Source organism: Elephantulus edwardii, unplaced genomic scaffold (genome assembly GCF_000299155.1).
Source record: "Elephantulus edwardii isolate Elephantulus edwardi_28Jun2011 unplaced genomic scaffold, EleEdw1.0 scaffold00104, whole genome shotgun sequence".
Taxonomy (NCBI): Eukaryota; Metazoa; Chordata; class Mammalia; order Macroscelidea; family Macroscelididae; genus Elephantulus; species Elephantulus edwardii.
The window spans coordinates 3918283-3940145 of record NW_006399854.1 but is presented as its reverse complement, the minus strand read 5'-3'; the positions used below and the strand labels follow the sequence as shown (position 1 = coordinate 3940145).

The 21863-nt window shown below is 36.1% G+C and overlaps 1 protein-coding gene and 1 pseudogene across 2 annotated transcripts in view; one reads left to right on the top strand and one right to left on the bottom strand.

Annotated features, from left to right (window-relative positions):
- Nucleotides 1–21863, bottom strand: part of MNAT1 (MNAT CDK-activating kinase assembly factor 1) — a 268957-nt gene that overhangs the window by 72638 nt on the left and 174456 nt on the right. The gene's annotated exons all lie outside the window — the stretch shown is intronic.
- LOC102874063 lies at nt 5286–5615 on the top strand (annotated as a pseudogene).

Below are 21863 nucleotides of genomic sequence, written 5' to 3'. Positions count from 1 at the left end.
GAGGCTCCGTCTAACATACTTTGGACATGTTGTGAGGAGAGACCGGTCCTTGGAGAAGGACATCATGCTTGGGAGGGTGGAGGGACAGCGCAGGAAAGGAAGGCCCTCTATGAGGTGGATTGATTCAGTGACTGGGATAATTGGGATGGGAGTGTCAGAGACAGTGCGATTGGCAGAGGACAGATCAGAGTTTAGGGCTGTTGTACATAGGGTCGCTATGAATCGCAAGTGACTCGATGGCACATAACAACAACAACACCCCAACCCTGATATCAATCCCATTTTACAACAGTGGCACCATGCAATATTTGTCCTTTTGCAACGGAGACATTTCACTCAGCATAATGTCCTCCAGGCTCACCCATTTTGAATAATATTGCATGAGTTCCTTGTTTTTCAATGCAGCGTGGTATTCCGTTGTGTGAATATACCACAGCTTCTCTACCCATTCGTTTGTTGATGGGCACCTGGGTTGTTTCCAACTCCTTGCTATTGTGAACAGAGCCACAATAAACATGGGTGTGCATATAGCATCTCTGTTTTTAATACACCATATTTTTACACAGATAATGTGAGCATTGTATGATTTTCTTTCTAACTTACAAAGCCTTCTCGTGTGGTAATTTCCTATGCAGACTATGCACATTACATGCAAAAAAAATGTCAGTCCTTGTTTTCTAATTCTAATCCTAAACTTGTTTTGTTCTTGGTATATTCCTCATAGAATTTTTTCTATTTAAAAACTTTTTCTTTGTTTATCAGTAGTTAACAGTTATTCTAGCATTTTTCTAGTTTCTAATTGCTTTGTTATTCCTTTCTTTGCTTTTTCCTCCTAAATGATTAAGCTGGCTACATAGCAATCTAATAGCTCTTTGTTTAAAAATAGAGGGGGAGCAAAAACTGTGATTTAAAAGTAATAAAGTAGAATTATAACCAGAAGTGAGAAACCATGAAAATAACTTTAGAAGATGCTCATACTAGACTAATGATTCTTCTCTTCAGTGAGCTCAATCCTAGGTAACATTATCCTAGTTAATTAAACAAATGCCTTATAGTATCTCTACATTGTGAATGCAAAAGTCCTTCATATTCTCTTTTTCTGCTGACCTTTATTTGTATTTCAAAAAAATTTTCATTGTTGTAACCTGGACTTCACTACCTGAAGAACTACTTTTCTACAAAACCTCTAAATTCTAAATTCTAATTACTAAATTCCAAAACCCCACTTTGACTTCTGTAGGTTTCCAATCAATTAAGTCATTGTTGCTATCAATTCTTATCTTGCCTCTACTTCAGAATAAAATATTCTAACCACGTTTTCACTAATACCTTCAATCCCACTTGAGCTTCCACAAGGCTTAAAAATTCACAACTGCTTTACACACAGGTTACAGTACCCTAAGCACAGCTATGTAGTTTTTCCTCTTTTGTAGTCACTTCACTTTGAAATTTCTTGTCAAGCCCACAATCTCAACATTCTTCCCTTTACTCTCTTCAAAAAACTCAGGAAAATACAGAAAAATAGCTTGACTTGTACAGCTCTCTACAGCCTTGTCTCTCTTTTTTAAATTTTATTCCTTTTTCATTTCCATTCTTCGATTGTTGCACACTTTCCTCCCTGACCATCCTGTCCCCCCTCCCAGTTCACTTTTCTCTTTAAAAAGTGAAAAGAAATTCCTTATACAATGCCCCCCTCCTAGTTCACGCCACTGTGCAGCTTTCATTCTGGATTCTTGTCATGACAATCATACCTAATCATATATTCCTCCTCATCTGTTTCAATGCAGTATACATTATTTATCTCTTTTTAGTTTCCCCCTCAAACCGAATGTCAGTCCCGTTTTACAACAGTGGCACTATGCAATATCTGTCCTTTTGTGACTGAGATATTTATAATGTCCTCCAGGATCAACCATTTTGTATAATATTTCATGAGATCCTTGTCTTTCAATGCAGCATAATACTCCATTCGGTTTTTGATGGGCACTTGGGTTGTTTCCAATTCTTTGCTATTGTAAACAAAGCTGCAATAAGCATGGGTGAGCATAGCAGCCTTGTCACTTTGTGCTACATATCTCTGAGAAAAAAGGATTCCTCTTTTGTAAGATAAACCTTTTAATACTTTAATTCCTATCCCATCATCCCCCTCCATAATGTCATTCTACCATTTATCAGATTAAAACAAAATAATTTTTTAAATTAAAAGTTCTGTGGCGCACCAACCAATACAACTAAGAACAATGATAAATTTGTCATTCACAGTGTCATTATGAGTCAGGTCAACTCAATGACATGCAACAACAATATGTTTACTGCTGTATTATTCACAATATCAAGGAGACAAAAGCAATCCAAGTGCTCCTCAACAAGAAAATGGATCGGGAAACTATGGTACAATCACACAAAGTACTACTACACAGCACTGAAAATAGAGTAGCATTCAAGTCACTGAAAGACAAATAATGTATAAGACCACCATCATAAAAAAATAGGACAGTTATGAGGAGATGGAAGAGATCAGGAATAGAATGGACCGACAATGAACACTGTAATGGATTAGAGGAAGGGAGGATCAACCTGCTGAAATGAATGGATGATTGGACAAAATGAGCATTACAACTAATCTGGAACAGGATGTGCATAATTGATTGAAATGAAGGGGAAGGAGAGTGAAACAGGGCTAACATGCAAAGACTTATCCACAGATAGAAATAACAGACAATTGATAGGCAGAGATGGGAGGAGAGAGAAAGGAGACAGAGATGAGCAAATGGGTGGGGAAGAAAAAAGGAAAGTGAGAGTACAGGGAGGTTTTGATAGGATGTTGTAAATAATGACATTATACAATTGTAATTATTGTTATAAAACAACACACACGTGGCTAAATAAAAACCAAAGGAAAAAAATTCATATCTAACTATACATAGGAGCATTATTCAGAGAGATTAAATAATGGAAAGTCAAAATGTCAATCAACTAGTGAATGAACATGCAAAATATGGTGTATTAATATAATTAGAATATGAACAATGTTTGTCCATATAGTATGTTTAATTCCATCTATGAAGCAGTTTAAAAAATAATGAAGTACTGATACATATTAAATCATTGATTTAATTTCAAAAACATTACATTAAGTGTAAGTAACTAGACGCAAAAAACCATATATTGTATGATTCCATTAGATGCAACATGAAGAAAAAGCAAAACTATGGAGACACAACCACAACAACAGAGAGAGAACTCTGTGGGCTTAGTGGAGAGAAAGTTATGCTACCAAACCAAAGGTGGATGATTTTAATCTGTGACCCTCAGGCCTGGTTTTAATTGTTTTTGGTCAAACATTCTTCTAAGTGGTACAGCACTGGTCTGTCCATTTGCTGTACAGAGGTAACTCGTGGTTGCTGTGATGCTAAAAACTGTGACACTGATGTGTCAAATGCAATAATGGTTACCCGGGGCAGACAGAATTTGGTGTAGCTCCCCAATTAAAACAAGCTGGGAAGAAGGAGAGGCAGCCACTTCTGAAATAACTTGCCTCCAGAAATTCTATGAACTTGGAGAAATAACAAAAGTTATATTAGTGTTCAGGTCTTTTGTTCATAGTGTTGCTATGAGTCATCCACGACTGAATGGCACTTAACAACAACAACATGAGACACCAAGTAGATAGTTGCTGGGGTGAGAATGTGGAGTGACTGCAAATGATTATGAGATCTTTTAAAGTCTTAGTATTTTTTAATTTTTTTTCTTCTAGTACTTAGTAACATTCAAGCAAAGTGTTACAAAGTTTTCATGCACTTGATTTTTGCCCTCTTAATCTTTGCATTGTTGGTTTCCAATTATAGCACCATTATCTGAGAAGATGCTCTGCAATATTTCAGTGTGTGGGTTTTTTGTTTGTCTGTTTGTTTGTTTGTTTGTTTGTTTTAATTTATTAAGTCTTGCTTGATGAGCAAGACTTGCGTCTGGACAATATTCCTTGTGCACTGGAGGATAATGTATGATGGAGTATATTATATATGTCTACGAAGTCCATTTGGTTGTGAAGTCCATTTATTTTGTTCCTCTGCATTTTTGTCGCATTTCTTCTCAATCATTCTGCCTTTCAACGAAAGTGATGTAGTAAAGTTTATTAGTATGTTGTTGTTTCCCTTTTAATATCAATTGGCTCTCCCATTCATTATATAGATATTATAGTTTTGTTCTCTTATTCAGTTGATCTTTTTAGCATTATAAAATGCCCTTCTTTGTCTTTTATGCTGGTTATTGTTTTGAAGCCAATTACATGAGAAAGTAATATTGCTACTCATGATCATTCTTTTTTTCTTCTTGGTATTTGATTTTTCACTTTTTCAGCCATGTAAGAGATGTTTTCATATAATGAAAATGTTCCAAAATTAGATTAACATATGGCTGTACAATTCTATAAACTTAGGGAAATTCCTTGACTTTTATACAAAAGTGTGCTTCAAACAAATTCAACCCTGTGGACTGAAATATTAAAATAAAAAAGAAAGCTAAAAATAAAAAAATAATTTTTGCAAAGTCTCAAGAAAAAAATAATAGAAGGGAGAGGGATGAAACATTTAGAGTTTAGCTCCAGTACTGAGTCTTGGAAAAACAGTCAAATTACGTAATTCACCTAAATGTTTCTTTTCTAAAGTTTGACAAAAAAACAAGGTCTTTTCCATTTTTATTGTCACAGCCATATAGGTAATGAATAAATGATACTTTAAGATAAAAATGTCAAGGAAAGTATACAACCTAAGATAATATTAACAGTCTGGAGGTGGTAATCGAGGGGGATGTGTGCAAACTGTATATTCAATACTATAATTATGCTTTTACTTTCCTGGATGTAACAAAATATAGTCCCTGTTTATTCTCAAAGATACTGCTTAAATTCCTAGATTACATTTCTGTCTTTTTATTTAGTCAAAAAATGCACACATATTCACATGGGAATACTACACAGCACTGAAAAACTGAAACAATGAAATCTATCTTGATGTTATGCGTCAATCCATATTAAAGACTACAGTCTTTGACTTTCTGCAGCAAATGCTTCAGGTCTTTCTAATTTTTGGCAAAGTAGGTTGTGTCATCTGCATTGACGCAGGTTGTTAATGAGTCTTCCTCCAATCCTGATGATACTTTCCTCATGAAGTCCAACCTCCTAAAGAATCTGTTGTACATACAGATTAAAAAGGTATGAAGATGCTTTTCCTGCCATCTTGGGGCCCGTGAAAGCCTCCTGGGAGTAGGACTTCTAAACCACAAAGATGGCTGGGAGACTTTGGTGCAAAGCTTTTGGTGGCTATAAATGAGGTCTCAGGAATCAGAGGCAGCACGCAGCTCTTCTTAAAATTGAAGATGTTTATGACCGACATGAAAAAGAATTCTATTTAGGCAAGAGATGTGCTTATGTTTACAAAGCAATAAATGATAGTGACTCCTGGTGGCAAACCTAACAAAACCAGAGTAATCTGGGGAAAGGCAACTTGTGCCCACATAGAAACAGTGGCATGGTTCAGGCCAACTTTCAGAGTATCCTTCCTGCTAAGGACACTGGACACAGAATCCATGTGATGTTGTATCCCTCAAGGATTTAAACTTCTTGTTGTTATGTGCCGTCAAGTCAGCTGCGACTCATAGTGGCCCTATGTACAATAGCCCTAAACCCTGCTCTATCATGTGCCAATCTGTCTCTGATACACCTACCCCGAATACCCCAGTCACTGAATCAATCCAAATAGAGGGTTTTCCTCTCCTGTGCCGTCCCTCCACCCTCCTAAAGCATGACATCCTTCTCTAAGGATTGGTTCTTCCTTGCAACATGTCCAAAGTATGTCAGACGAAGCTTCAGAATCCTTGCCTCTAAGGAGCAGCCTGATTTAACCCTCTCTAGGACAAACCTGTTTGTTTTCTTAGCAGTCCATGGTATATTCAATATCTTCTCCAACATCACAGTTCAAAGGCATCAATTCTCCTTCTAGCCTCACTAGTCATTGTCCAGCTCTCTAACACTATGAAAAAACTAAACATGTCTTCTAAAAAATTAGACCAGATAAAGGACCCAAAGAATAACCCAGAGAAACAGGGAGGCAGAAGAACTACATCGATAAAGAATTCAAAAAATTGGTACTCAATATATTATAAATGATGGGGAAAGGAGTATTACATAAAGAAAGAGGTACAAGAAATAAACACACACACACAAGATACAACCAAAACAGCACTAGAAACAATAAAAAACGCGTGAAAATGGGATCCAGAATAACAAGACCAATACTTAAAGAAGTCCTTCACAGAAATACATAAAGAAGTCCTTCACACAGGAACAGAAAAAATAAATAAATAAATAAATGGAGGGACCAAAGTAACCAACAACAATAGAAAGAAGAAAAACAGCAACATGACAATGATTAAACCTGGCTGCAGATAATCACACTGATGTGAATGGCTTAAACACATCTATTAAGAAAAAAAAAGTAGCAGATTGTATGAAAAAAAAAACACCCACAAATCCATCAATGCCATGAATTGATAAGACATATACTGATAAGAGAAAATATATCTAAGAAACAAAAATAAAAAAGGAGTGAAAAAAATTTACCAAGCAAATCGTATTATTCAGAAAAGCAAGAATGGCTATACAAGTATCTGATAAAATACACTTCAGGGTGAAACTAGAATAACAAACAAGGAAGGACTATATCTATTTATCAATCAATCCATTTATCAAGATATGTATCTATATCTATACCTGTATCTATCTATGTCTATGTCTATATCTATAGATAGATAGATCTCAAAGATACAACAGAACAAGCAGATATAATCTCAGTTAATATCTATGCATCAAATGATGGTCTGAAAAAGACATAAAACAAACATTAATGAAATTAAATAAAGAAATAGATGATACCACAACGGTAGTAGGAGACTCACACATACCACTCTCACTCAGAGACAAGTCAACTTGAAAGAAACAAAGGATTAAACTATACAATTAGACAACTTGACCTCATAAAGGTATACAGAGTACCCCACTCGAGAAAAATCTAATTTTCTTTCTTTCCAAATACACATAATACATTATCCAGAACTGACAATATACGACATCAGAAAGTAAGCATCAATAAATTCAAATGCATCAAAATAATGCAAAGTATCTTCTCAGACCACAATGCAATAAAACTAGAAATTAACAGTAAAAGGATTAAGGATAAAAAAACTACCCATATGAAGCTAAATAACACCTTGGTTGATCGTTACCAGGTTATAGAAGAAAGAAAAGAAAATTGTCTTGAAACTAATGAAACATAAATGTATTGTTATTGTTATGTGCCGTCGAGTTGCTTGCAACAGATAGCAATTCTATGTACAACAGCTCTAAACTCTGCTCTGTCCTGTGTCAATCTCATTGTCTCCAACACACTCATCCAGATTGCCCCAGTCACTGAATCAATCCACCTCCCAGAGGTCCTTCCCCTCCTGTGCCTGCCCTCCACCCTCCCAAGCATGATGACCTTCTCCAAGGACTGGTCTCTCCTTACAACATGACCAAAGTATGTCAGACGAAGCCTCAGAATCCTTGCCTCCAAGGAGCAGCCCAGTTTAACCCTCTTGAGGATGAATCTGTTTGTTTTCTTAGCAGTCCATGGTACCCTCAACACTCTTCTTCAACACCAAAGCTCAAACACATCAATTCTCCTTCTATCCTCCCTGGTCCAGCTCTCTGATGCATAACAAGTGACTGCAAAGACCATTGCCTGTATCAGACACACCTTAGTCTCCAGAGAGACACCGTTGCTCTTCAGTACTTTAAAGAGGTCCCTAACAGCAGACTTTCCCATTCAATATGTCTTTGAATTTCATGGCTGCTGGTACCAAGACTGTTGACTGTGGAGCCTTAAAATGTTTAAATTGTGTTTTCTATCCCATTTATTTCAGCCCTTTATCACCTATTTTCTTCTAGAGGCACTGGGATTAGCTTGTTATTTTTCTCTACAACAAGCTCACTCTTCAAGGACATAGAAAAGGCAATTTCCAATTTTATTTTAAAAGAGATCTGAAATAAGCAAAGCTCTTTTGAAAAATAAAAACAAAGTAGGAGATATCACGTTCCATTATCTTAAAACCAATTACATAATCATAGTGATCAAAATGGCATGGTACTGGAACAACAGGCACAAAGCCCAATGGAACAGAATCAAGAACCAATAAATCAACCCTATACCTATGCTCAACTGTCATTTCACAAGGAAATGAAATCCATTAAAAGAGAAAACTGGTGATTCTTTAACAAATGGTGCTGGCAAAACTGGACTTCTACCTTTAAAAAAATTAAAGAGGATCCACATCTCACTACATACATGAAAATAAACTCAAAGTAGATGAAAGAAACAGGGGTAAAACCAAAACTCATAAAATCATGAGAGAATAGAAACAAATGATTTTTAACTATAATGTACAGAATACTACAGGGTCTCCACACACACAAACCCCCCCCCCCCAAAAAAATCCCACCCCAAATGCCCCCCCCAAAAAAAAACTGGTAACTCAACAAATGAGCAAAAGACATGACAAGAATCTTCACCAAGAAGGATATGAGGATGGCCAACAAACCTGTGGAAAAATGTTCACAATCACTAGCAGAGAGAAGAAAATTGAAACAATAATGAGATATCATCTCATCCCAGCAGCAACAGCAAAGTTTAACAGGATAGCAAATAATAAATGTTGGTAAGGGTGAAGAAAGATTGGAACTCTCATTCACTGGTGGTAAGATTATAAAATGGTACAGAACTACGGAAGACAGTTTGGTATTTCCTCAAAAAGGTGACTAAGAAATCCAGTATGACCCAGTTACTCCACTACTAGTCATACACTCCAAGAAAATTAGAAGTGAGGCACAAATGGAGATATGCATACTTATGTTCAAAGCAGCTTTATTAACAATAGCAAGAAAATGGAAACAGCCAACAATCCACCAGCAAACAAATGGATAGAAAAACTGTGGTATATTCATACAATGGAATACTATGCAGCACTAAAAACCAACAAATTTGTAAAATACTACACAGCACGAGAGGGTCTAAAGGACATTATGATCAGTTAAATAACTCAGTCACAAAAGAATACTATATAAGATTATATAAGATGACTGTGAAAACAGAAAGGTAACTAGGAGAGTGGGGTGTATCCAGAGAGTAAAAATAGACTGTACAGAATACTGTAAAGAACAAGGAAGAATGTAGTTTTATCCTAAAAGGTTGTTTTGTAGCCATTACATTAGTTCCCTCTGGCAAGAACTGATGAAAGGACAATAATTTTCAACTAGCAAATAGGAACAGGATACGTATAACTTCAAAAAGGAAGAAAATGGAAAAGGGAGATGAAGAACAGAGAAGGGTATAAAAACAAAGATTAGTGACTGGATGGTGGAGATAGTGAAGGAACAGGCAAGGAAGGAGTAACAGGGATTTGATGACATAGGGCAATAAAAAACATTGATCAACAGTAATTAATTATATATTTTTTAAAACAGCACAATTTATCTGAATGATTGTATACAAACAACTAAAAAAATTTAACACAGACACAAAAATTTTCAGATGTGTCTAATCCAGTACATAGTATGTTTAACTGCTTCCTATGCGTCTGAAAGTTGGACAAAGAATAGATGCCAGAAGATCTGTGCTTTTGAATTTTGGTGTTGGTAAAGAGTATTGACTATATTATGGACTGACAAAAAGACAAAATTTCTTGAACAGAGCGCAACCAGAAATCCCATCTCACTTACTTGGGCATGTGGTCAAGGGGAACCAGAGATATGATGCTAGAAGAGGCAGATGATCAGTGAGAGAGAGAGGAAGACCCTAAATGAGATGGACAGACACAGTGATCACCAGACTGTGCGTAAGCAGGATAGCGATCCGAAGCATGGCACAGGATAGGGCTCGATACAGATTTGCTGTTCAGAGATTTACTCTGAGTCTAAGTCAGCCTGATGGTACCTGACAACAAAAGCACATTCAGTATAAAAACTTGGCAGTCACTTCAACATTCATTCAACTGTATAAATGGAGAAATGACACTGAGCTTGACATTTTGAGATTGGTTCTAAAGGCTAAATTGTGACTAAAATGGAAGGGAAGAAAGAGCATTCCTACTGACGGTAATTTCAGTATTAGAACAGCTTCATTACAGTAAAGAAAATAAAAGCTATAATGTAAGAAGAGAAATACTGAATATACTTGATTGTTATTTTCATCCAATTTTACGTGGAAATTGGAAAACAGCAGTAGTTTAAAGATATGTAGGGCCCAAGAAGATATTTAATTTTGTTTAGTTTTTGAAGTTCTAGGATTTATCTTTTTAACACTGATAAATGAGGCAGTGTTGAAAAGTATTATTTTTACATTCTTTCTCTGATACTTGTCTTGTTACTGAACTACCATTTGCTGCCAAGAACACATAGCATCCAGCAAAACATATCTGTTTCTATAAAAAGATCAAAAAGGAAAAACATTAAGAAGACTATTTGGTGAGACAAAACTTATCTCCTTGAAATAATCTGCATTACTTTTGAGGAAAACACTACTTAACAGAAATTTTTAAAACATTCATTATGTAACATTTTAGCTCATGTACTTTTAATAATTACAAAAATAACCTCCAAGAAAGAACTCTTGGCATCATTATTGAACTGTTAGCTAATGAACAGGATAACTGTTACACAGGATTCTCAACAAATAACAATATTATTAGGTAAACAAAAATGTCACACAAGATTAGTAGTCATATAAAGCAGATTTTTTTTTTCAATGAAACTGTCCTTAAACCATTGTCAAGAACTAAAAAGATTCCATCTTATTTGGATCTGAATCCTCAGTATTTACTATAATATTTTACATATTACAAATGTTTGCTTCGTGAAAAAATGTTTTCTAGTAATCTATATTATTTTACTCCCACTTATCCTTTCCCCCATTCCCTTCATATCATTATACAACAAATCTGATTCTATTTGATATCATTTAACTATACATGCAGCTTCAGAAAAGGCCATGAAATGGCGTACTCTATTTTAATATCAGATGGATCTGAACTGAGAGTCTCTGAAAACTCACTAGAGGGGCAGCTATGAATTAGTTCCAACTGAAAAGCAGTTAAGTTTAAGGTTTGTAGCTTTGTCTTTTGTTGTTGTTATGTGCTGTTGAGTTGCTTGCGACTCATAGTGACCCTATATACAACAGCCCTAAACTCTGCTCTGTCCTGTAGAAATCGCACCATCTCTGACACTCCCATCCCTATTACCTCAGTCACTGAATAAATCCACCTCAGAGGGGGCCTTTCCCCTCCTGCACTGTCCCTCCACCCTACCAAGTATGATGTCCCTCTCCAAGGACCGGTGCCTCCTTGCAACATGTCAGATGAAGCTTCAGAATCCTTGCCTCCAAGGAGCAGCCTGGCTTCACCCTCTGCAGGATGAACTTGTTTGTTCTCCTAGCAGTCCATAGTATATTCAATACTCTTCTCCAGCACCAAAGCTCAAAGGCATTAATTCTGCTTCTATTATCCCTACTCATTGTCCAGCTCTCTGATGCATAGCAAGTAATGTCAAAGACCATGGCCTGTATCAGATGCACCAAACCAAATATCAACTTCCATGAGTTAGAGACTGGGGAAGACTTAGATGGTTCAATTATAACTACTGAGCACTCTAAAAGTGACCACGGTAAAAGATTCTTGATAAAACAGGAGGAAGTATGAAACTAAATTAAAAAAAAAATACATTTAAAGGCCAGACTTACTATTCCAATAGAGACTGGAGGAACCAAGACTATGGCCCTTAGTCCTGCTTCAAACCTGAACAAAATTCATTCCTGTGGCTCAATTTATGGCCAACTGGTAGGCCTATATGGAGATCTTGTGGTAGAGTATTGTGCTGCCAAAATTAAAGTGGTGGTTTGAATCCACCAGCTGCTCTTTGGGAGAAAGATGGAAAATATTCTGTGTGATTTTTATGTTGTTATTGTTTGTATACTACTGAGTCAGAACCAATCCATGGCTGACCCTCTGGTGAGTTTTCAGAGGCTAAACTACATGGGAGGACACTGTCCTTTTCCCATGGAACAGCTGGTAGATTCGAATCATGTACCTTTGCTTTGGCAGCCATCTGAGCTCTTCCTGTGTTATTAATAGCTTCTGAAAACTCATTAGAAGGTCAGCTAAAAGATGGTTCAGAATGAATGGCAATGAAAATAAGAGAGCGAAAAGGAAGGAGAGAGGGAGACGGGCAGAAAGAAGAAAACAGAGATAAGATGAACAATTGTGGCAAGCAGCAAGGAGGTACTTGCGCCTTAGAATAACCAATCACATAAGGTAAAAAAGTGCTGCATTTGCTAAAAGACAGGCCAAAAGGCAGGAAGGGGAATTAATAAAAATGAGATTTGCAGAGCGGAAGTAGGAAAAGTGCAATTATATTGTAGAGATTATAATTAATGTTATAAAACAAAATATGTATAAATGGTTTAATGGAAAACAAATTTGCTTTGTACATTCTTATTCAAGTCACAATTGGGGGAAAGAAAAACCCCAACGTAAAACCACCATACACACATACACATGCGCACACACTCTCAGAAGCCTGGCGCAGGGTCATCATGAATTGGAGTAGACTTGGTAAACTGATTTGGTTTTTGTTGGTTTGGTTTTCATACCACAGTTGAGAGGAAGATGGAAAAATAGAGGTCAGTGAAATTATGTCAAAAGTGGTAGAGTAATTTGGAAAAAGAGTGACTGCATTTAAGGAAGGCAATCAATAATACTGTAGAAATTCAATAGGGGGTATGTTTTTTTGTTGTATTCTCACCACAATAACAAAAATTAAAAGGGAAAAAATTGATGATAATAGTAATTAAAATAATTTTTAAGCTATGGAAAGAAATCACAATCTTTGGTAAGTTTTTTATTCTGAAGTACATGCACCTTTATATATATTTGTGTCCATTCCTGGACACAAATGATGGCTCCAAAAATACAAGAACACAAGGACTACCACATGACTTGTGTTAGCTTTTTAAGAAAAAAATTTCAATGTTATTTTAAATTGTTTAAAATATATTATTTTTAAATTAATTAATATACCTAAGGGGCAAAGAAATTAATAATGGCAAATTTAATGAACATCATTTTGAAGCCCTTCTGGAAATAACAGGCTTGATAAAAGCACTAATGTTCTACCAGTTGTTGAGACAGGTGCTACTGCCAATCAGCTGCATTTGCTGAAGCACATTCTAAAGATTACTAATTAATCTCAACACTGGAACTAATGGCTGCCTGCCATTCAGCTATGATCATCATCTTTAAAAATAAAGAAACACTCACTTTATGACCAAGTACATGGAGATGGGCGTGTCAGAGACAATAAGATTGGCACAGAACAGAGCAGGGTTTAGGGCTGTTGTACAGAGGGTCGCTATGAGTCACAGGAGACTTGATAACACATAACAACAATGCTGAGTAAAACATAACTCTGCATATGCTTTAATTAGTTTTAGAATTTCCTGGTATCCTTTATACTAAACCCAAAGCTTCCAATGACTAGGAGTCAGAGTTATCTCTATTTACAATAAATATATAAAAGTACTTGTGAGACACTTCAAAGTAGAATCATACTGTATTTTCTTTGCTGTTAAATTTTGAGCATTTCAATTACAGGTCAGAGGAAACCTGGTTCATGGAAACATTTTCCTTCCAGTCACATTTGCCCTTCCATTCGAACTTGTCCACACTTCCCTGCCCCCAACCCTGCTACAGAGTTCTACCATGCTCATATCTTACCTTCTTTATATGAATACTGCTCCAAACATGAGTTAGAATTTAACAAATATTAAAATAATATTTCTAAGTGTGAGTAATTATTATGAAGGTGACTGAAGAACTTTTAAAAAGTGTACTAGCCCAGGTGCCAAATAAGTTCTTTTCAATCTATTTAAAAACATAAAAATACATGGAGATAAAATTTAAATAAATAAGGGTTCTTTTTTACAATTTTCCAACTTTTGATATTGTAAGTTAACACTGATTCCTGAATTACAAGTAACTCCATCTCCTCTACCATGTTTTTAAAGTCGCTTTCATTCAAATGTGCATGCCTGTGACCTCCAAAATGACCTCTACAAAAGCAGTTGTGCACTTTACTATGGTGCAAATCCTCACAGACAAGTTGAACCTGTTCTTTTTGGCTCTGAGCCCTTGTGCTGAACACACAGCTGAGATTTATTATAAAAGGGGAACTAAGGGGCCTTATTGCACAACATTTATCCTTCACATATAGCCAAGTATAATCTTTTACAACCTTTGAGAGCTCTTAAATAAACAGATCTTCTCTTAATTGCACAAAGAGTTTCTTATTTGTCACCAATTAGAGGGCAGATTGAGATTCATTTTCTATTAGGAATGAGCTAACACGTAAGTGTATGTGCCAGGAGTTGTTAGTTAGAATTAGTCTTTTTAAAATATATTTATTTTAAAATAATAATACTTTTAATACTCTCTTAACAACCTACCTTGCTGTCTTTAGCAAGTTCAATGTTATGAAATTACTGTTTTCAAGAATCTATGGGGGCAAGAGAACTCTAATAGATTAAAAAAATAAATTCTTCCTGTATCATACTCAGAAGTCTTTTGAAAACATTAATTGTAACTACATTTTCTTCATAATCTCAAGTCAAATTTTAATTTCGGCTTACCCATTGTTTTAGAAACACTTTATATTCTATTATTTTGAACTGAGCTCTCATACACTCAGGTTGCTGCCAAGTTATTTCATCAATTCAGCAGCAGATCTGATACCCCAGGGGAATGACAACTTTCATGAGTTCTAAGAAACATCTCTAATACCAGGAATTACCACTCATTTAAATGAATTCTCCAAGATTTGCTAATTGATCTATTATCAAGACTTTTCTTGTTGAAGAGAGAGAAGGAGAACACACACCCAGCCCTATTATAACTTCAAAAGCATTCAATCCTGAATTTCATGTTCAAGCTAGCTTATCAGCTAACTGCTCAACATTAAGGAAATGAAAATATGTTGATTCAGGTGAATATTTTCTTATCCAAACTCTAAATTCTTCTAATTTTCCCCTTAATAATATAAAGTTTATATACTATTGTAAAAACACATGCAAAACTTTTTCTGACATACTTTTACAAATTACTGAAACTCAAATTTAGATCTTTTAAATGGTGTAAAATTCTAATGGTACATTTTTAGGGTATAAGGATTCAACAGTGAACAAGACAAGTACGCTCACAGATCAGGCCAAATGATTTTGTTTGCAGTTAAATGAAAATTTTATTTCATTAAAGTTTAACATTTTGAGCAACATATCCACAGTGTTCCAGCTTTAAAAAGGAGTGTTTTGAATGATTTCTAGAAATAAAAATTATTCAAAATTCTCTCATTTGTCTAGTAAAAACAAGTAGAATTTTATGCAATTTTAGATATATTTTAATTTATCACTAAAACAGGAAAGCATTTTTCCTTAAAATATATACTCTTTCAGAAAAATAACTCTACGTTTTTAAAAGTTTCACAGGAATTAAGCCTTAGATACAAAAATAGCATTTAAGACTATTACTTACCAGTTTTACTCAAAATATTAAGCTAAACTACACATGACATAAAAATTGGTAAGAATAAATTATAAAACAAACATACTAATTAATTTAGCATCAAAATTTACTTATTGATGGAAAAAACCCAATATGTAAAAATGTCTCAAGGTCTGATCCTACAGTTCTTAGATTATGTCAACATTGGGAAGATTTTTTTACCTGCAGCCTCCAATAAATTTAAAAATACATGTATCTCAAGATTTCTCTTGTACCAAAAACTACTCTTGATCAAAGCATAAGAAAAATAAAATTTTAAATATCATTCAGAGAATCTACAGGTGCAAAGTTAACTAGGTTAATATACAATTTAATCTTCAAATAGCTTTAAGCAGCTGTTAGATGAATTTCAGTGCTGATTTATTTTGGATTTGAACACATTAATTTTCCCATCCATATCTCTTCAACAAGAATGCAAACATACACTCTGTCTGAAACTTCCCATTGTTTAAATTCTCCAAGATATACATCTCCTAAAAATGATACAGTATTAAAATACAGACTGGGGTCCAAGGAGTCAAATCTTAGCACTACCTTGTACAAGTTTTGTAACAGCTGTCAAATTCCTTTTAAAGTTGTAATAAAATAAAATCTATTTCAAGAACATAATAAATTGTCTACATTAATCATTGACGAATGTTATAAAACAAGTGTCTATGAATGATTATATGAAAAACCAATATGATTTGTAAGCCTTCACTCAAATAAAAATGGAGTTTTTAAAAGTCAAAAGTCTACAAATATTATCAATTATTATATCTATAACCATCATCATTATCAACAGGAAGAAGAAAACATAGAGGAATAATTTGCACATCATCTCCACAGAAAGCTAATTTAGGTCACAAGAACTAGCTAAAAATATCACATATGAAAGATAATTTTTTTTTAAATTCTGCTTCTAAGATAGAAATGAAAACACTTTCCTGTAGGAACAATGATATAAATGATGGCACAGACTCAAACAAACATAAAATATATTGTTTTTGTTGTTAAGTGCCATCGAGCTGTAGGCAACTCCTAGCGACCCTATGAACGAAAGTCCTCAACACTTGGGTGACTTTCATCCTCTCTCCAAGTTCGTAAGGTTTCCGGGGGCAAGCTATTACGGAAGTGGATGCCACTCCTGCTTCCAAGTTTGTTTCAATCTGGGAGCTCCACCAAACACTGTGCAACATGGGTAACATTATCGCATTTGACACATCAGTGTCACAGTGTTCCATTTCACAGCAACCACAAGTTACTTCGGTATGGCAAGTAGACACACCAGGGATATTCGACCTAGAAGACTGTTTGACCACACATAATTATCCTTCATTTACTCTAGGTCCTAGGAGCACTACAGGAAAGAAAATAAAACAAACAAAAAATTCTCTTTCCCAGTTGCAAGTTGGGTCACAGACCAAATTTGGTATATTGCTAGGAGAAGCTATTAATTTGGAATGGGACATGATGCTTAGAAAGGTGGAGGGTCAACAAATAGAGGGCACAGATACATACAGTGGTGGCAGCATCAGGTACAAGTGTGTCAGAGGTCATGATGATGGCACAGGATAGGACAGGGTTGAAGTGTGTTATACATAGGGTTACTGAGTTGTACACAACACAATGTCTTTTCTTGAGCTCTCGTGGTTTAAAGAGTTGCACTGCCAACCTAAAGGGGTTTGAACCTAGCAACTGCTCCACAAAATGGGTAATCTTCCCATATGACAGTTCCAAAGACCCACCAGAGGGTCAGTTATGAGTCTATTTCAGCTCAATAGAAATGGATTTGAGTTTTGAATTAGTTTTAATTAAACTAAAGCTGGTTTCCTTTCTAGAACATGGCAGCAACAACAATTACCTTTTCTTAGGATTCCTATGTCTCTATAAGGCTGTGGAACCCTAAGCTCCTAATTGGAAACACTCTACCTGAGTCTTAATGTGCTCACCAGCCTGCATCACACCACAATTGACGCTTCCCTTTCTTCAGTATAACTGCTATCAGTAAAATGTTAACAGGCAAAAAATTGAGTGGCATGATTTTGCATAAGCAGATATTTAGCATCTGATTTTCCTTATATTGCTTTGCTTTTACAAAGAACATTTGTAAAATACTTTTCTGGAACAAAATATAAAGCAGTAGTAGTTGCCTTTAGAGAGACGGCCTAAGAACTTGACTTACCATTTTTATACCTCACTTAATGCTTTTATAATTTTCATAAATGTCCAAAGAGAGTATTTGGGCCAATTTTTTTGTCTTTATACTTCTCTGTATAAAATAGCTCAATTCCTAGAAACACCAATATTTTCCAAAAAACGCCATTATTTTCACAATAATTCAGTAAGAGTGTTGGGAATTCCACAATGAGCACTAGGAAAGGTACATGAGTTCTCAGCATTTTGAGTATCTATAAATAGTGAAATTCAGAAAATCTCAGAATTTAAAGAATAACCTCAGAATTGAAAGATCCTCTCCAGTCTTATACACTATTGAATTTTTTTTTAAATCCCTTCTTCATACTAGTCTATAGCTGAATACCTAAAGATAGCCCAAAGAACCAAAAGAGCCTATACAGTTATGTTTTTCAGGTTTAAACAAAAGTCTGAAACTTTGGTGGTTCAGTGGTGGCATTTTCATCACCCATATAGGAGACCTGACTTAATTCTTAGCCAATGAACCTCACGCACAACTACCACTCATTTGTCAGTGGAGGCTTAGGTTTTGCTACAATGCTTCACAGGCTTCAATGGAGCTATTTCATCAGGACAGACTAGGAAGACTTGACAATTCATTTCCAAAAAATAGTCAACAGAACTTCAAGCAAGATGGCAGAATAAACAGACAACAGCACACGTCCTCTATAATAAAGATATCAGAAAGCAGACATACCAGATATGAGTGATAATCTTGTTTCAAAGGAAGTGATAAACAAGTTGATCCAATAGAAGGAACTGAATGAAAACACATGAGGACATAGAGCAGTGAACTACAAACACACCAATGCAGACAATTTGAACTTCTGCAAAAGCACCTTTCTAATAGTCAGGAGAATACAAGATTTCAACAGTGTCCACAATGTTGGCTGGCTGATGATGGACGACTGAATTCCTAGGGATCATAGAAATTACTTTCTCACCACATTCACCAACCAAATGGCTGGTGGCTTACCCCAGCTTCAACTAAACATGGGCTTGTGTCACTGTGTACATGGCACCAAGAACTCAAAGCCCCAGAGACATAAGCCCCAGAGACTGCTTCCTGGTGCCAGTAGAATGTGCCACAGTCAGCCCCTAAACTAACAATTAACGGTCTCTGACCAGGACTTCTCATCCTCTTGGGTTGGCAAAAATGCCTCTGACTGGGTGCCCTATATTTTGGCACCTGCACATGTCTGGAACTGTGTCATTTCCAAGCACTCTCTGCCTCCTGGAACCACTGCAGAGCATGCTGTCCTGGGTGACCCCTGGGATGATAGTAACTCTCCCTGGCAAGACATTCCCTGTAGGTTTAGTAAAAAGTTCAAGTGGCCCTGCATGGAGAGGTGCATGCCCTCCTCCTACCAGGACTAGGAGAGTCAGTCTCTAAACTACTGTCCACCTACTGTGTGACCTGGCAGAAGCTTTGTATACCTGGTACTAGGTGCATGCAATTCCTGCATTTGGAGACTTTCAGATTATATCTCTACCTCCTCACATATCGACCTACCTTTCTAACAGAGAAAAGGATGCATTCTTACTGAGAAAACTGTTAGAATGATTCACCATGGTAATGCAATAATACATAAGTTAATAAATACTTAAGTGTGGCTGTTTATCCATTATTATTTTAATCAAGAGCACATAAGAATATCTTTTTACTATGTATTTGATGGAGTAGATCATAGGGAGTTGCACTACTAATCCAAGGGCCTTCTTGTGGAGGTTCGAACTCACCAGCAGCTCTGAAGCAGAAAGAGAAAACAATCTCCTCCATTGCTACTTAATAGTCTTAGAAACCTAATGGAAGGTCAACTTTAAGTTGGTTCAGACTTGAGAGCAATGAGCTTGAATTTTGTCTATATTAGAGCTTAAATTCTGAAATATTTGACTTAGGAAGCCTAAAATCTCTCACTCACTGATTGCTGTTGAGTTCTAATTGACTCATAGCTGATGCTCTAGTGAATTTTCAAAGGCTGTGAACTGGACAGGAAGAGACTGTCTGTCTATCTTCCTCCCACACAGTAGCTGGTAGAATTGCATTGTCTGTCTTCATGTTGGCAGTGCAACTCCTTGCCTACTACGCCACGAGAACACCTTCTGAAATCTCTAGGAAAGTCTTAATTCCATTTTGATTCCTCATAGAAGTTCAAATACCATCTGAGTTCTTTCCAATCAGTAAGCCTCAGGAAAAGTGCTGATGAAAGTAGATTACGGGTGCCAAAGGACCAATTCCTTTTCTGAGCTTGCAGGGAGAAACAGGAATTTCTTAAATATAACTACATGGTAATGAGTCAAGGTCTGATCACCAAAGCATCCAGGTGTTTGAAGCCCCAGAGCTAACTTTGTAAACTTTTTAAATTGGCTATTGTATATGTATCTCAATCATGGTTCTTTGCCACTTTTGAATTTCTGATTGTAACAGTGACAGACTGTAATTGCCACAAATTATATGGTGATGATTTCCTTGATCTCCAATCTCAGTATATATAAAAGGTATTCTAAATCACTAGAACATCTTAGACATGATGCTGGTGATCTTCATTGTAGATTGATTTTTGTCTTATTTGGTCCTATTTATGTTTTCATGTAGGCGGCTCTACAGAATATGTTTAAATCTGGGATTATTTCCCCCTCTAAAACAATGTCACCCACGGATTTTACTTCCTCTGTGTTCTCATTTTCTGCTTCCAGTAATTTCAGTTGATGGGCACAGCAATATTTGTTTGTCCATGCATTTACTGGCAATATCTACTCAATAAAATTCTCATAAAACATAAACCCAACAGTTACTTTTAGATGTTTATTATCATGAGAATGTGCTTATCCTTGAGAAAATTGTTAATATTTTCAATAGATGATATTACCATCTAGTAGTCTTCAAGAACAGAGTGCATAATTTCACCTTAGAATTGAATGACAATAGTTGAAAAATGTCCAGACAATTTGAATTTTCAGTAGATTCTATTTCCAACTATATTTGTCTTACATTCGTAGTTAATCAAGCACTTTCTCTTTTATTATGTCATTACTTATGATTGTTGTTGTTGTTATGTGCTGTCCAGTCACTTGCGACTTACAGGAACCCTATGTACAACAGCCCTAAAACCTACTCTATCCTGTGCCAATCTTATTGTCTCTGACTATGGTTTTTTCAACTTTTAAATAACCTACCATTTTATGTATGAAAGGAATAAAATAATCTGGAAAAAAGCTTACCTTTGACATTAACAGCACCTAAAAAGAATGTTCCTAGAATTTTCTCTGAGCATATTTCCTGCTATCATTCTCAGTAAATACTACATTCTCATAAATACACTACAAGGTCATTTCCAAGTATGAACATTGTCATCTGCCCATGTCTTGTAAGTATTAACTCAGTGATAAAATGAACTCCGTCTGATGTTAAGGAAGGGCTGTAAACAGAGTGACATAAGGCTACAATTATGGTAGCATCAGGATGGATGGCAAAGAGATTGAGACTGTTCACAGCTTCAGTTTGCTCGGCTCCACGGTCAAACACTCTTGGCACCAGTAGCCAGGAAATAAAAAAACGTATCGTGATGGGAAAGTCTGCCTGTTAGGGACCTCTCAAGAGTACTCAAGAGCAACGGTGTCTCTCTGGAAACTAAGGTGTGCCTGATACAGGCCATGGTCTTTGCAATCACTTGTTATGCATCAGAGAGTTGGAGAATAGAAGGAGAATTGATACCTTTGAGCTGTGGTGCTGGAGAATATTGAATGTACCCTGGACTGCCAAGAAAACAAACAGATTCATCCTGGAGAGGGTTAAACCAGGCTACTCCTTGGAGACAAGGATTCTGGGGCTTCGTCTGACATACTTTGGATATGTTGTAAACAGAGACAGGTCCTTGGAGAGGGACATCATGCTTGGTAGGATAGAGGGACAGCGCAGGAGGGGAGGACCCTCTATGAGGTGGATTGATTCAGTGACTGGGGTAATCAGGATGGGTGTGTCAGAGGCAATG